Here is a 16582-nt window from a genome sequence, read left to right as displayed (position 1 = left end):
AAATTCTTCTAAAACCAGCAGCTAAATTTGGAAATCAGAAGGGCAGAGCTCTGGACTTCAGTAAATTTTCTGTTTTTTAAGAATGTAGCTGATAAAAAGAAAGTAAAACTGAATTTTGAATCTCACAGATCATCTATGTGTTAATAAAAAGCAGAGATGTGCTGAGTTTTAAATTTGAATTTGAATTCAGGTTTACAAGTTAAATTAAATTTTAAGAAGATTTATTTAAATTCTTTCAGTCAATATGATGAAATAATTATTGAAAGATACTTTCAGAGAAAAAAAGCTTAAGGAATCTTTTTTTAAGGAACATTTTGTTTAACTTTCCAAGCAAAAAGGAATAGGAAATTTGTATGGCAATACTCTATAGTCATGAAAGCCAGTTGAAAATACGCACCTTATTTAAGGAGATTCCTCTTGCTGGCCAGCTAGTAAGAACTTATAGAATGATACAGGCAAGATCATTCAAGAGACTGAGGCATTCATGGACTTGGTCTTTGAGATGAAGAAAAGCGGGCTCACTCCAAAGTTTCCATGGCTTAAACAAATCTTCTAGAAGTATTCTCTGCCCACTTTCTGCTCTAGCCCTTCACTTTGAAATCCTGCCACTATCAGTGTTCAGACTCTTACCAATAGAAATAGGTTTCTGAAATGAGATCAGTGGAGGTTCAGATGTATCGAGTTTGATGGAGGCGTTGTGGAACATAATTTTCTCTTGGGACTTTAATTATCCTCCGTTCTGCCAAAGGTTTCTGCCTCTTCCAAACAGTAAAGAGATAAATGTCCAGTCAATCAGTATAGGAGAATAAGGGGATTTATCTGTGACTTCCTGTTCTGTAGTCTGTCTGCTCTTAGGGAACTTATCTTGGTTACCTTGTCTGATCATTTAAGATGTTAGGATTTTCCTCCTTACTACTCCCAATTTTTTTTTTTTTTCTGTTTCTCTGTCTATCTGGATTGCAAGGGACAATTTTATAGCTTTTTAAGGAGTCACGCTTACATTCAGTGCCCTCTTGACCATCTTCATTCACTAAACAAGTACTTAGGTATGTCTGCTGTGGTGCAGGCTCTCTGACCTGGTGAACAAAAAGCATCCCTGCTGTCAGGAAGCTCAGAGTCTTCACCTCCTTCCTTTCTGAAAGCACTTTCCTTGCTTCCTCCTTTCCTATATGCACAGGCTATTCCACTGTATAAAAATCCTTCTTTGATTTTGACCCTTTCCTCTGGTCAAAGTAAAACCTTTCTCCTTTCATTTTTCCTTAAGAGCTGCCTCTATTTAAGGATCTGGAACACCTGTCCCCCATGTTGTACTGCATCCCTTCCTTCTATGACCAATGGCTTCCTTCCTTGCCAAAGAGCACAGATTAACTTAGTTTGGAGTTAGTGGATCCGCTGATCTCTCAAGATCATTAGATCCTCCAAATGTTCTACCCGGGGAAAGTGAGTTTATAACTTTTCCCATATAACGAATTATGATAGAAACATCACTGGTGTTCAGAGGCTCTCACAACTGGCACACGAGCTCTCCCAACTCTGCCCCAGATATTTTGTATTGATCCTCTTATAACACCATTGGACAACAAGTTTCAGAAACGCAAGCCTGACAAAACCATGAAGCTAACAGCGAATTTATGGATGACTTAGTCTACTCTGCAGACGAAGAAGCTGGGGCCTGGATCAGCAGAGTGGCTAGGTCAGAGTCCCCCAGCGTTATAGTGTGTACACCCAACCGATCTCCAGGTCTCCTGGTTCTAGGGCTTCCTCCCTCTTTTACTTGCATTCAGTCCTCTGTCTTCGTTTTTCCTCCTGGTGGTTTCCTGAAAGCCACTGAAAATATGATACATTTCTTCTCAGTTCGTAGTTTCTCCATCAAGGCCCCTAACAGGGAGAGCGCTCCCCAAGGAACACACTGTTCTTGGTCTCAGCCCTCCTACTGACCCTCCTTCCCTCAGAGAACTCACACACTCCCTGTTTTCACTGTTTATAACCCCTCATCTAGACCTCTAATTACCACTGAATGCTAAGTTTTAGACTGTTGGTCAGGTAAGATACTTGCTGCATATCCACAATGTATAGAGGAGGGAGCAGATCACAGTGACCTCAGAGAGATACTTCTGTCCTGTCCCCTCCTCTGAGCTTCCAAAAAACCTTCTAAAGGCACTAAGCTTCAGAAAATTTAGGGACTTGTCTATGATCTCATAGCTAGTAAGAAGCAAGCTGAGATTTGAACGCTGTCTTCTGTCTTCAAGTCCAGCTCTCTCAACAGTATCAATATCAGGCTGTGATATTGTTCAAAAGGAGTTCAAACGAACTCCTTTTGAACAATTCCTTTACTCTCCTTGATCCTCTCTGGCTAGAAACAACTTCTTTTGTTCTTGTAGAGTGAGTCTTAATTTCTTTTTTTTTAATTTTATTTATTTATTTTTAATTAATTAATTTTTTTCTGGCCACGCCGCAGAGCTTGTGGGATCTTAGTTCCCCGACCAGGGATCAAAGCTGTGTCCTCAGCAGAGAAAGCGCCGAGTCCTAACACTGGACTGCCAGGGAATTCCGTGTCTTAATTTCTTAAAACACATGAGATTCCTCAGCAACCTTTTCCCCCAGACTCACCCTTTTAATGTGACCTCCCACCCACCATTATCCAGAGGGAAATAAAATGAAAAAGTCAGGAGAGAATGGGCAAACCAGTGAGTATATATTTTTTTTTCCTTCCTGGTCTAGAAAATGGTGATGATAGTATTACCTACAATACAAAGCTGAGATTACATGAGATCAGCCTTGTAAACACTCTTCTGTGTGCTTGTCACATAGCTAGTACTCAATAAAGATTTTTCACCATGATCCAGGGAAAAAAAATCCAGTCTTACGCCGTGTGTCTTTAGGGATAAAAGAAAAATAAAGGGAAAAACCCCCTCCAATTTATTTAAATGAACATCAACAATCATTACCATATAAGATCTGTAGAATGCATTTTGACGTCCTTTGAGAGGGAAATCCAGCAAAGAAAAGATGGGAGAACAAACTGTCATGTCTGTCTGTTTCTTTAATTTTTAATGTAATTGTTGTTATTGTTTTCACTTATGAAAGGAAGCAGGGTCATTATAGAAAAATATGGAAAATCAAGGAAAAAAAATAAACCATCATATAACCTTCCAAAGACAATAGACTGCTGATGTCTAGTGTGCTCATCTCAGACTCTTTCCCTGTATAGGTTATAAACAGGGTCGCTACCTCAGTTGCCACCCCAGGAAGCACCATCACGTAAACTGCTGCTCCGTCGGCACCCTCGGGGATTGTGCCATAAAGCTGCACCACATATCACAGAGAACGTATATCTGTATACATGGGCATTCTTTCTTTTCTCCTAACTGTGAAAACTGCCTATATGATACTACATTTTACTTAATGTGATATTGTATTTTACAAGTTGTAAGAACTGCTTCAAAAACATTTTTCAGAAACCCAATAATATTCCTTTAAGTGGTTGTGTGAAATCACATTTCACCATTACATAATTTCTTGAACTTTGGCGTGTTTCCAAATTTCTGCTATGAGTGATAATACCATTGCAGTGAACATTTTTTGTGTAGAAAGCGTCCCTCTATATTTTGGGATGTCTTTAGCACAAAAGGTAAAAAAAATGGTGTGGCTTATATTACCAGGTTGCTCTTCAAAAGCATTGTGTCTATTTATATATCTCCTTCCAAAGGGGTATGGAGGCTTCGTATCAGTAAATCCCAATGTTTTCTTAAAGTCAACACTTACTTGAGCTTTCACCTAATATTTTAAAGCAAATCTGGCTTGTCACCCCAGCACCAACAGGGAAACCTGCAGAGAAAAATAGTGCTGGGCAATAGTACATGTGGCTTGAAGAGAAAACCCAAAGGAGTAAAACACCTGGTAAAAAGAAGGTAGTTCACTTGGCCAACTTGCCTCCTGTATTTGAAGGTCACACATTTGTAGACACAAAGAGAGAAATAAATGAATAGCATTTTTTTTTTCCCATTGTTAATATTACTAAGACTTATTTACAAACACAAGCCTGCCTGTATTTGACAAACTTTTCTATGCTATTTTAGAACGCCGGGGACAAATTCTAGGAGAGGCTATAACGGCAGGCGTTAAGTCAGCAGTGCAGTTTACACCCCTGCTACTCAAAGTGTGGTCAGGAAAGCAGAAGCGTCAGCACCATCTGGGAGCTGATAAGAAATGGATAAATTGGGAGTTTGGGATTGACATGTACACACTACTATATTTAAGATAGATAACCCACAAGGACCTACTGTATAGCACAGGGAACTCTGCTCAATGTTCTGTAATAACCTAAACGGGAAAAGAACTTGAAAAAGAATAGATACATGTATATATACAGCTGAATCACTTTGCTGTACACCTGAAACTGACACAACATTGTTAACCAACTATACTCCAATATAAAATAAAAATAAAAGAAATGCAAAAATCTCAGGTCCCATGCAGACATACAGAATCAGAATCTGCATATTAACAAGATCCCCAGGTGATTCATGTGCATGTTGAAGCTTGAGAAACACTGGTTGTACCTCCTAGGGGAATGAAGCCCCAGTTCAGGAGTAACAAAAATGTGTTTGGAAATGACCTGAAATATTCAGGTTCTCACTGTGCCCTGGGTCAGGCGTCCTCAGAGCTAATCCCACAGGATCACGGATAAAATTACAGAAGCCCGTATCACATTGTGTTGGGATTGTTTTCTTGTTTGTATTTTTACTTGTTTTTACCTGTACTCAGTAACTTTTGAAGGGTGTTGCTAAATGAGAGTACTGTAAACTAAGTACTCTTTTTGCAGGGAAATGAGCTACATTTTTTCTTTACTTCCAAAGGCTACTTGGAGAAAAAGTACAGTGAAAATTCCATTGGTAAACCTCTTTATAAGAGGGATATATATTTCTCCAACTAAAACAGATCTGCCTTCAGACTCTGCTTCCTTTCGGTTACAACACAGTTAAATCTTCTGCTAAATCACTAGCGAAATTGACTTTTGTTAATATTCTATTTCATACTTTAACGTCTTATTTGACAGGTGTGGTTGAGTTACTGGCAAGCATCTAATTTATGTCAAATCTAATATTATTTTCCTAGAGTGGAAGTTTTCCTTGTCTTGTCTCAGTCCTAAGGTAATTTTTTTTCTTCTCTTTTTCAGAAGAAGATGAATTGTGAAAGCAAAGTTGAATAACATATGTTAAAAGTTGTGAGAAGTAAAACGTATCGCACTTATTTTAAAATACTTGAAAATATATATACATATATTTATCCCAGAGATGACTTAAACATGGCTGAATGTTAACTAAACATTAAATGTTAAAAATTCCAAGTGTTATACTCTAACCCAAAGCAACTTTTCTGAGTAATTTGAGATGGGAGAAAAATGGAACGGAAGCTTTCGCAGGAGAATATCTTTGCTCAGACCCGGTTCAAATTTGTCACCTCATTTAATTCTGTTACTATTTCCATAGCCCTGAAACCTCAGGAGCACATGCAGTTCTTTTTTTCTGGAGCCCTCAGATGTGGTATCTAGCTGGGGTGGCGGGCAGCAGCATTGTTAAAATGGAAGAGGAAGCACCTCAGGAAACCAAGGAAGGCAACTGATGTTAGTTGAGCATCTACTAATTGCCAGCAATGTGTAGCCACATCACAGGCATTGCCGTATCAGAACCCTCAATAACTGTGTATTATTGTCTCTTTTCACAGATCAGATGATTAACTGTTAGAGAAGTAAATAGCCATAAATGTACACATTTGAAGGGGTAAAATCTAGAATTAAAAAAAAAAAAACAACAGATGCATTTGCTTGATTCCAAAGCTCATGTTTCTTGACCACAATGCCGCAAAAATGATACCACCTTTAACATCAAATGTCTCTGGCATTTCTGTTAGTAACTTGGGAATGAAAAAAAGGTGTATTTATTGTATTTTTAAATACAGTAAATAGGAATAAATACCATGGCAGGGGATTCATCCTTGGGCTTATCTCTTGAAAAATCCTCAGGCTCCCTGGCGTTAGTCAACATTTCCAGACTTCTAGAGACTGCAGAAAACTTTCTGCTCTACCTTAGCTTAACCAAATTAGTATTATTTATGATTTTATTTTTTACTGGACTAGTTTTACCTTTCTAAAGGATTTGTCTATCCCAAGGAAGCTTCCAATAAATTTTAGCTTCTGTCTGCTCTCTGAAGTGGGCTATTACAAGTATTCACTGACTTTGTTCCAGTTGCCAAAACCCTACCTTGGAGGATGGCGTTCTTAGCCAACATAGCTTAGGATCTGATGGATTAGAGGCCGTTGGAATTCCTAAGGAGATGCCACAGAATGTGGAGGGGTCGCTGTTTTATTTGTCATTGCTTGGAAATTTGTCCTCTAGTAAATAGCACCTATTTAGCCCTTTTTCAAACAAAGGGCTGGTGGTATTAAGGCATGATCTATTTACAGCTTTACAGATTTGGGGTTACATTAGGAAATCTTCTCATTGCCAAGACAACCCTCCCTAAGCACCATTCTCAGCTAGGAAATACTTGTTTTCAAGCCTTTAGAACCCATTTAAATCTAACGGGATAAACATGTACTTGGTCAACTAGGGATTGGTTCTGCTACCTTTTTTAAAGTCATCAAAACAAGATTTCCAAAGTGTGATTATCTAACAAGTCCTCCAAACAAGGTCAATGTTTCGCTTCTTTTGCTTTAGTTTAAACCGAGGTGGTTCTCAGATGAAATTTACTTGACTTCAGGCCAGGTTTTTGCATAAATGCCTTTCAGACACCATAAAGTGTACCCTCTACACTTCTGAACCATCCCAAGAAGGCAAGCTTATTGCAGAGAATGAGGTCAGTCTGCACCCACTTTACAAATGGAGAAATCCAACCTTAGGTTAGATTCAGTAACTGGAGTTCAAGAATGTGCCTCAAAAACTCAGATTAATGGAAGAGTCGGTCTCAATTTCACAGATACTTTACTAGTCCCTTTCGGGTTTTATTTCTATTCCCTTGAATATTTTGAATGTAATTAATGGTTAACCTTGGCCAAATGACTGAACTTCTTTAAGCTCTGGTTTCGTCATTGGTAAAAGAGGGATGACAACTGTAGTACCTCATCAATTGATCATCACAGTTAAATGAGGTGATCTATATAAAGTGCTTACCTCAGTGCCTCGAACAAACTCAGCAGCTGAGAGATGTCAGCTCTTACCTTCCCCTTTGATACTGCGGGTCATGCTCAGTTGAAAAAAACACAGTTTTTGTTGTTTAATTTCACTGAAGTTAACGTTATTCTCAGCTTGTCCCCGGGACTGCGGTTTTGTTCACAAACGTGACTCAGTGTCGGAATCACCCCTTGGCTCTTAAGAATACACATTCCTTGCCTTAGCCTTCCTGACTTGGTGCCTCTGAGCTTCTGCACGAGGGCCTGAGAATCTGGGGTTTTTACGTTCCTCGGGGATTCTAATGATTGCCAGGGTGGGGAACTACTTTCCCACAAGGTAGGAGGTGCTTACTCATCCTTGTTCTCGCAGTGCCGCCAGAAATTCAGGTAGGAACAGGGCAAGGGGACTTTAGGCATCACCTTTCCCTCTCTCTACTTAAAATTGGCGATATTTCACCTCCAAGTACTCAAGTGTGTGTGCATAACCTCTCCCTGCCTTGGAGCAGCCAAGCTGGACGTGGCCTATAAGAGGCAGTGCCCCAGACGCACAGATTCTGAAGGTAGACTGGGTCTGGTCACACTGATTTCTGGGGCTTTGAATGAATGTCCAGTTACCTGCAAATGCCAGGGAGGGACATTTTAGGAATTCTCTCCTCATAATTCTTGATAGCCTTCTCTTACTTTGCATTTGGAAAATGGGGCTAAACAAGACTCGCTGCTCACGGAGCTGGGTTGAAGATTGGAGGGTCATGCACTCCGTGCTCAGGCCCTGGGACCTCCCAGGCAGCTGTAGGTACTTTTAAGATGACAAACATCCCCTAAAATGGTTGTGGCATACATTTCGGGTAATTGATAGAAATGTTACATATTGTTTTTAATGTAAATACTTCTCTTTATTTCATGCTCTGCATTCCCAGGAAGCCCCATAGCGAAGCATTGCACTTTTCCAGTCAATCCCATTCTTCCCAAAGGCTCTCTCTTCCGCTTTCTGCAGCCCCTTCTCTCCTGTTTGTCTTTTCAATCTTCCTTAAACCCTGGGACAGTCTCCCCCTGCCACGCCCCCGCCCCAGCCCTCCCTCGTTCCCTCTCACTATGGTCAAATGACAGTTTGGCTGGTCTTCAAGTCCTGTAAGAGTTGGCCCTGGTCTCCTGACTAGAGAAATAGGGGAAGGGGTACGAGACTCTGCACCCCAAAGGGGCTTTTTCTACAAAGTCAGCTGTGCCTTCAGGGTTAAAGGAATGATGTTTTTTCCAGGTGTTAAACTTGGACTTTTTCTCATAAGGTTGATAGTCTTTTGTCTTTTGCCATTGCCTTCAAAATGCTGCGAACGTTTTCTCTCTGGCCTTGGAGTTGTCTTGGTTATTAATTCAAAAAATTATAAATTTCTTGATCACCTGTTGTATCAAAAGCATGACTTATAGTGCATCTGTCTCCTCTCCTCCTTGGGGACACCATATGTCCATTTCTGGCTTCTACCCTCTTTTCTAAACACAAAAGTGGAAAGGTTGGGCTTTATTCAGTGAGTATCTTTTATGTCAGTAAATTATATCTGTCCCTCTGTCACAATCTCACTTGTCTCTCCTTCACTCGTTTATCTTCCCTACTTGAAATGTGTCATTTATTCTAACCGTTTACGCAATAGTGCTTTTAATTAACACCTTGCACTCTTAAAAAAGTACACGTATAGTTTATAATCTATCTTGGCCTCTTTAGTGTTGAACCTACAAACAGAAAACCTTCTTCCTCTTTCGCCTGCTATCAATAGGTTATTTGTACATCGTTGTAGAAAAGTTTACTGCATCTCATTTTCTCTATCCTAATCAAGCCATGACATTGCATATGGTTAAATTACATATGTTGCCAGACTGAGAAAGAGGAATACTGCATGGTATCGCTTATATGTGGAATCTAAAAAAGAAAAAGTCAAATTCATAGAAACAGGGATTAAAAAGTGGAGGCCAGGTGCTGGGGCTGGGGGAAGTAGGGAGAGGCTGGTAAAAGGTACAAACTTTCAATTGTACCATGAATAATTCTGAGGATCTAACGGATAACATGGTGACTGTAGTTGGTAACACTGTTATGTAATTGAAATTTGCTAAGACAGTAACTTAAATGTTCTTACCAAAAAAAAAAAAAGATAAATATGTGAGGTGATGGATGTAACTAGTTACTTAACTAGTGGGAATCCTTCCACAATGTATACATATATCAAATCACCATCATGTGCACTTTAAATATCTTACAATTTTATTTGTCAATTATAGCGCAATAAAACTGAAAAAAAGTACTTCTGTGGTTCTTATTTGTGACCCTCGTTGTATTTCTCATGATCTGCAGGCCTGGAGACAACTAATCCTTGGAGGTGGACCGCAGGAGCAGGAACAGTCTGCAGCGTGGAGGGAAGCGAGGAGCAGGTGTCACAGGAACCAAGGTGAGCGCTGGTCCCTTCTCCAAGCACTCACCTACACCAGCCAGAGCCTACATGTCATCACTGGCTACCACCAGTGATACCCCGTAGGGTGCTACTGGTTTGAACGGGAGGGCATTTACTTCTGAAGAGGGTGAGCACAAAGGCTGGTGACAGAAGGAGACTTTTGAGGTAGGCCTTGAGGATTACCCAGGATTTTGCCAGGTAAGGTCCGTTGGGAGGAGAGCTTGATCAGAACGTGTTTTCTGATGGGAGTGACCTCTGGGGACTGCCCCTGTATGGGAGGATCATTTCTGCCTTTGGTGTATGGGCTACGGCTATAAGTTCATAGATTAGGATCTCCTTTGGAAATTCCCTGCCTTTAGGGAACAGTGGATGGATAGCATCATCTGTGGCACGGGGGGGGGGGGGGAATCACTGCAATCAATGCAGCAGTTGGATTTCTTTTTGGTATTTCTAGTATTAATTAAAATAGATACAATCAATTATCAGTGAAAATAGAAGGGTGTTAAAGTTTGAAAAGCCACCATCTTACAGAAAACTGAGTTCCAGAAATGGAAAAAGTGGGGGAAACTAACATCTGTGTGCCAAGTCCCATGCAAGGGCTTTCACATAGTTAATTTACTCCTTCCCTGTGGTGTATTTGCAGCATCGTCTCCTAGGTGAGAAAACTGGGGCCCAGGGAAGCATAATGATGTCACCTACAGAAACACCTGGGTAGCTGGCAAAGCCAGGGCCAGAACAGATGTGTCTTGTTTCTATTTCCAGTGATCTTCCCATCACACCATACAGGGATAGGTCAGCTTTGTGCTAAGTTGGTCACAAGTTGGTGTTTTCAGAGTCACAACTAATGCATTAGTTGGTTAGTTCTAAATATAGATGGGTATTGCCTTAATTTTGAATACAATGAAAAATGTCTGATTTATTTTGTGGGGAGTGGGAAAGAGGAATTATCAGGGTCTCTCAGGGTTCAAGAGAGACATCGGTAACTTCCACTCTTTTGGAAAAAAAATTTCAAAAAACAAAATGAAGTATATTATGCTATTTATAAGTTAGCCCAAGACTTACGAAAATATTGACTTTGCATGCACTGGAGGAGATATATATGTGTGTGTGTGTGTGTGTGTGTGTGTGTGTGTGTGTGTGTGTGTGTGTGTGTGTGTGTGTACAGAGAGAGAGAGAGAGTCTGTTAATGGAATGAGTTTTAAAGAACATCTTCTTTCAACTTGGTCACTGTATCTCAGTGACTAGATAAACAGGTTCATTTGGAGATAAAATCACACATCTAAATGTGAGACCTAGACTAAATGACCCTCCCTGCCGCTCAGTGATAGGCCCCTTATCAGCATTCTTTCAAGGCCCTGCCCTGTTTAAGAAACCCCCAAATCCTCACTGGCCGCTCTGCGTGAGTGGGTGTCTGCTGGGACCATGTGGCTTGACGTTGGCGGGAGCTGCTGGCATCTAGTGAGTTTGCTCTGACTGTTATCTGTTCTGCTTTCAGCCTCCTTCCAGGTCATGCTATCACACCTCTGCGTAATTCGTGGTGACCCTAATGTCCTTGCTTTGCTATCAGCGTCTTGATTGCCCTCTCTCCACTATCTCTGACAGCACAGCAGTGCTGATAGGAAAGGGAGAGAGAGCTTAGCAGATCTGGGGGATGCGCCCCGGCCTGCAGCGGGCCAGGCAGCTGGGCAGCCTCTGGCACACAGACTCTCCCCACCCCGACTCCCCGCAGCCCAGGTCCGGCTCTGGCCCACCGCAGCCCTCACCTCCCGCCGCACGGCTGTGGACAGGCTCTGTGGCAGGCAGTAGAGCTGGAATATCATTCCTTCCAGGGAGAGCCTGTGCGGATCCAGCCCCCGCCCTTAGGCAGGTTGCTGTGTAGGGATTCCAGAATGGCCTCTCTGCAGCCCCGGGGACTGCAGTAAAAGCACAGCATGACTCCTCTCCAGATCCCAGAGCTCAGTGGATAAAGCTGAGCGAGGTGAAGCCTGGAGTCCCTTGGGGAGTGGCACGCCATCTGCCCTCTATTGGGGACCAGAGAGCCGCGCAAGTGGACTGCAGGGTGCTAACGGTGTGTTCATAAACAGTCGTGGAAGGTGAAAGCGTTCCACTCCGCCTCTAATAACTCCCAGCCCCGGGCTGCACGGGCATAAGCTGCCTGGGAAGGCCACCCTCCCGGGCCACCAGCAAGTCAGCGGCGTTGATAGTCAGTAGGGAATTTCAAATGGCCAAACATAAAGTTGCTTTTAATATCCCTCTTTTTCATGGCAACCTGATGTGCTCAGTATCTCTGTTTAAACACTTGCAGATTTAGATGGACTTGCCTCTTCCGGGCTCCTATGAATAACCTCCATCACTCTGTTTGCCCCTTCCCCCGGGTACACTTGTTTGCAGAGCCTCTGTGTCTAAGGCCAAGTGCCTGATCTTCCTTACGCTGTCCTCCAATAGAGGCAGGCCAGCTGCAGGGGCCCTGCCATTGGCCTGTCTCGGTGCAGAGGGCCAGGAGGGTATGAGGCCAGACTGGGCCAGACTAGACTGCCCAGCCCAGCCCACCCTGCAGTGAGCACAGCCACGCACCAGCCTGCGGGCGGGCCTCCAGCTGCCTTTGTTTTCAGCGTGATTCTTGCACCCTCATCTCTACATGACGCACTAATGGGGTTGGAATGGGCATTTGGCAGAAAGCAGTGGCATCTGTCAGCTCTGTTTCACCAAGACTCCAGCTCAGAGCCAGGCCCCCGGTCATGCGTTTCCTCCCATTGGCCGTCCAGGTTATTGATGGCTCTGTTCTGCAGAAATGGGGGGGGCGAAGCTTCGTAGCTCCCCAGGTTCTTTTTTTGAGTCGATCTCTACAAGCCAAACTAAGTTCCTAGTAGTACAGAACAGATTTGAACACTCGCAGGAGAAAAAGAAAAACCACACTAACAGATACCGCCCCCAGACCACACAATGCAAAGGGCAGAGGGAGATAGATGCTATAGCAGCGTGTCACTGAGACTTCACAGGGGGCTACAGACTCCCCTCCCCACACTGTCCATGGACCAGTAAGACCCCAGGAGAAAGACCATGGGTCTAGAGGAAACTTCACCTGTGTTGGTGTTGGACGCTGATCTGCACAAGTAGGTACAACTTGCTTGCTCTGAAGCATTCTACATCACAATCCTACATCAGCCCCCTCTCTACCGCCATCACCCTAGGGCTGGTCTCCTGAGTTCCAATCCATTTCCTAAAATAGAGTTCTAATCCTGTCAAGCAAATCTGACACTCTCACCTCCCTGCCTGGTCCCCACCCCCTGCCACACACACACACACACACACACACACACACACACACACACACACACGAGGCAGACACGGTGCTTCATTTCCCACCATCCACAGGATGTGGTTCAAATACCTTAATTTAACAAAGTTATCTTGACCTGGCCATTGCCAACTTTGCCTGTCTCAGCTTTGCTCACTTTCTCTCTCAGTTGGGCCCAGGTGTTTTTAGTTTTAGGGTTTGTTTTTTTTTTCCCCCCCTTAGATGTAGTGAAGTCTTTCTGTTGTTCACACTTCTAGGCTTCTATTTGCTCTTCTGTATTTCTGGAATGCTTCCTCTTTCTCTTCATCTAATTAACTACTGTTTATCCTCTGGATTCTAAATGCCACATCCTATTTGAATCCCTCTCTTCTGTGCTTTCATAATGCCCAGGCATCCTTATCACAACATCTCACTTTGTTGTGACTGCTTATTTTACAGCAGTCTTGCCTGCTCTGAGAGCTGTGAGCCGGGGTCAGCATTCACCTTGTTGCCACTGTCTTCCCAGTGCCTAGTATCATGCTTGCAAACCCTGGGCACACAGTGAATATTGGTTGCGTGGTTGGTGGGCTGGATGAGGGAATGAAGAACTGGCGGGTCTTTGTCTCTCAGCCGGACAGGAAGCCACTGGGCAGAAAGTGTGGTCCCACAGACTCCTCTGAATGCTCTCACTTTCCTTCCTTCCTTTCTGCTTCAAGTTCCCGTTGTCCATGACATCATAAGCAGCTGCTCAGATGTTCTCCCGTCCGTGTAGCGGAGTTACGCTCGCACTTGCTCTTGCTGATGGACTGGTTATCTGCTAGCCTCATCACTGAAGGAAGATGAGGACTGGGGCAGATGGCACTGTCCATTCAGATGTGACCCACTGTAGAGGTGTGAAATAACTTCAGGATAATTGTGGGAATTGAGGCCATGAAATTTGTTTTTATAATCTCGTCCCTCAAAAGTGATGGCAATGGAGGTAACCTTTTTTTTTATTGAAGTATAGTTGATTTACAATGTTGTGTTACTTTCAGGTATACAGCAGAGTGATTCAGCTATACATATATATATGTATATAATATATATCTTATACAAGATATTGTGTATATATATAGATATTCTTTTTCAGATTCTTTTCCATTATAGGTTATTATAAGATGCTGAGTATATTTCCCTGTGCTATACAGTAGGTCCTTGTTGTTTATCTGTTTTAAATATAGTAATGTGGGTCTGTTAATCCCAAACTCCTAATTTTTCCCTACCCTGCCTTTCCCCTCTGGTAACCATAAGTTTGTTTTCTATGTCTGCGAGCCTATTTCTATTTTGTAAATAAGTTCATTTGTATCATTTTTTTAGATTCCACATAAAAGTGATAGGTGATTTTTGTCTTTTTCTGTCTGACTTCACTTAGTATGATAATCTCTAGGTCCATTCATGTTGCTGCAAATGGTGTTATTTCATTCTCTTTCATGGCTGAGTAGTATTCCATTGTATATACGTACCACATCTTCTTTATCCATTCATTTGTCGGTGAACATTTAGGTTGCTTCCATGTCTTGGTTACTGTAACTAGTGCTGCTATGAACATTGGGGTGCATGTATCTTTTCAAATTAGAGCTTTCATCTTTTCCAGATATGTGCGCAGGAGTGGGATTGCTGGATCATATGGCAACTCTAGTTTTAGCTTTTTTAAGGAACCTCCGTCCTGTTCCCCATAGTGACTACACCAATTAACATTTCCACCAACTGTGTGGGAGGGTTGCCTTTTCTCCACACCCTCTCCAGCATTTGTTATTTGTAGATTTTTTGATGATGGCCATTCTGACCCGTGTGAGGTGATGATGGTGGTAACTTTTTAATCTTGCATCATTCTGTATCTGTTTGTTAGGCTGATGAGAAGCCTATTTAAATGTTTAAGTGACATATATCATCTGCGGATGCATAGGCCAGTTGAACTGCCACCACGTACTGGAGACGTGGGCTCTTCATTTTTGGAAATAGTGGCAGCCACTTCACAACGTGGAAGGAACACATAATTGTCCTCTGTTGACTTGTTCAGTACAGGTCCAGTACAACCTCAGTTTCAAGGCAACTGATGCTGTTAAAGATAAAGGTACTCAGTTGCCGCCCACTTCACTTCTAGACTAAAGAGAACAGACACACATTGACCCTCTCCCTCCCTCTCTCAGAAGTTGTCACGTCTCCTCCTTCCCAAGGCCAATCCTTCCACTCACCTTGTCGCCTCTGTGGGGTTTGTCAGCCTCTCCCTTTCCATTCTCTCCTTTCCTCAGCCTACAAGAATGATAAAGTTTCCATTGTCTTAAAAGATAATTTTTAAATATTCACACTAGGTAACATCTCTTTTTCTCATCTTTATTACCTTTATTAGCATAGGCAGGATCTGTTCCTCCACTTCCTCGCTCCTTGCTATGGACTGAATTGTGTCCTCCCACCACCCGCCCCCGTGCCCCAAATTTTATATAATGAGGCCGCAACCCCCAGTGTGACTGTAGATGGAGACAGGGCTTTTAGGAGGTAATTAAGTTTAAATGGGGTCATGAGGGTTGGGCCCAAATCCTATAGGATTGGTGTTATAAGAAAGAGGAAGAAAGAAAGCAATCTCCATCCTCTCCCTCCCTCCCCACACACACACACCCCGTGAGAGGCACAGTGAGAAGACAGCTGTCTGCAGGTCAGGAAGGGGGGCTCCCACCAGCAGAAGCCTGCTGGACCTCGATCTTGGACTTTCCAGCCTCCAGAACTGTGAGAAAATAAATTTCTAGTGTTCGAGCCCCCCCCAGTCTGTGGTGTTTGCTGTGGCAGCTTGGGCTGACTGACACGCTGCTCAACCCACTTGGATCTAGTTTTTGTGTCGGCCACACCACAGAGGCAGCTCCCCATAATTGTCCGACGCTAGGGCCTTGTTTCAAGCCTCTTCCTCCTTGACCTACTCCGTGAGGAATGCCCTGTACCAACCCTCGCAATGCTCTTCTTCTGCTTCTCCTAACTCCACTCCGGGCCCTCCTCTTTCTCCTTAAGTAATTCTTCCTCCTATTCCTCCCCTCTTGTCAATACTGACATTTTACCAGTATTCTAATCTCCGTCTCACTACTCTGCATGTCCCCTGGAGGTGACGTTTTAGACTCCTTTACTCTCTCATCCCAGTTTTCGATGGGTCCCAGCTCTGTATCTCCATATCAGATATTTCTCTGAGAAGCACAGCCTAATTCCCTTTAGCCTAGTGGGTATCTGTGCTTCAGCACCTATACTTTACCAGACACCTGGAGCTTTATCCTTCAGGAGTCATCTCTCATTGTACACTGATGGATTCTCTGACGGTCCTTAGCCTAACTGATAACCAGAATGGGTCACCAGTCACCCATTCTCTCAATTTAGAGAACCTAGAACTGCACTTACCTCTTCCTTCTCTTTCCTTTCTACATCTTGTCAAATCCCAAGGGCTGTTGATTCACCCTTGAATTCGTCCCCACGTTTGTATCTGTCCGCTTTAATACATGCCATTTGGAATGAAGAGTTCAGGCTTGTATCATTTCTTGCTTTACTGCAGCAGAAGTCTGCTAACCTGAAGCATACATCAGCTTGTTGTCCTCACTGAAGACAGACTTGTCGTCCTGGAAGATAATGGAATTGTTTCCCCTTTGCTCACAGACTTCAGCTGACTGCTTAGCTGAATACCAA

At 42.9% G+C, this 16582-nt stretch overlaps 1 long non-coding RNA gene across 1 annotated transcript in view; it reads left to right on the top strand.

Moving 5' to 3' along the window:
• The window catches only part of LOC309632409, a 238085-nt gene that overhangs the window by 115434 nt on the left and 106069 nt on the right, over window positions 1-16582 (top strand). Inside the window, exon 3 of the long non-coding RNA XR_014246898.1 lies at window positions 9510-9603. This is a non-coding gene — a long non-coding RNA (uncharacterized lncRNA). The remainder of the gene's footprint in view (window positions 1-9509; window positions 9604-16582) is intronic.

The sequence above is a fragment of the Balaenoptera borealis genome (assembly GCF_965194805.1).
Source record: "Balaenoptera borealis genome assembly, chromosome: 7".
NCBI classification, from domain to species: Eukaryota; Metazoa; Chordata; class Mammalia; order Artiodactyla; family Balaenopteridae; genus Balaenoptera; species Balaenoptera borealis.
The sequence above is the reverse complement of the archived record's forward strand: the minus strand, read 5'-3'. Positions and strand labels throughout refer to the sequence as shown.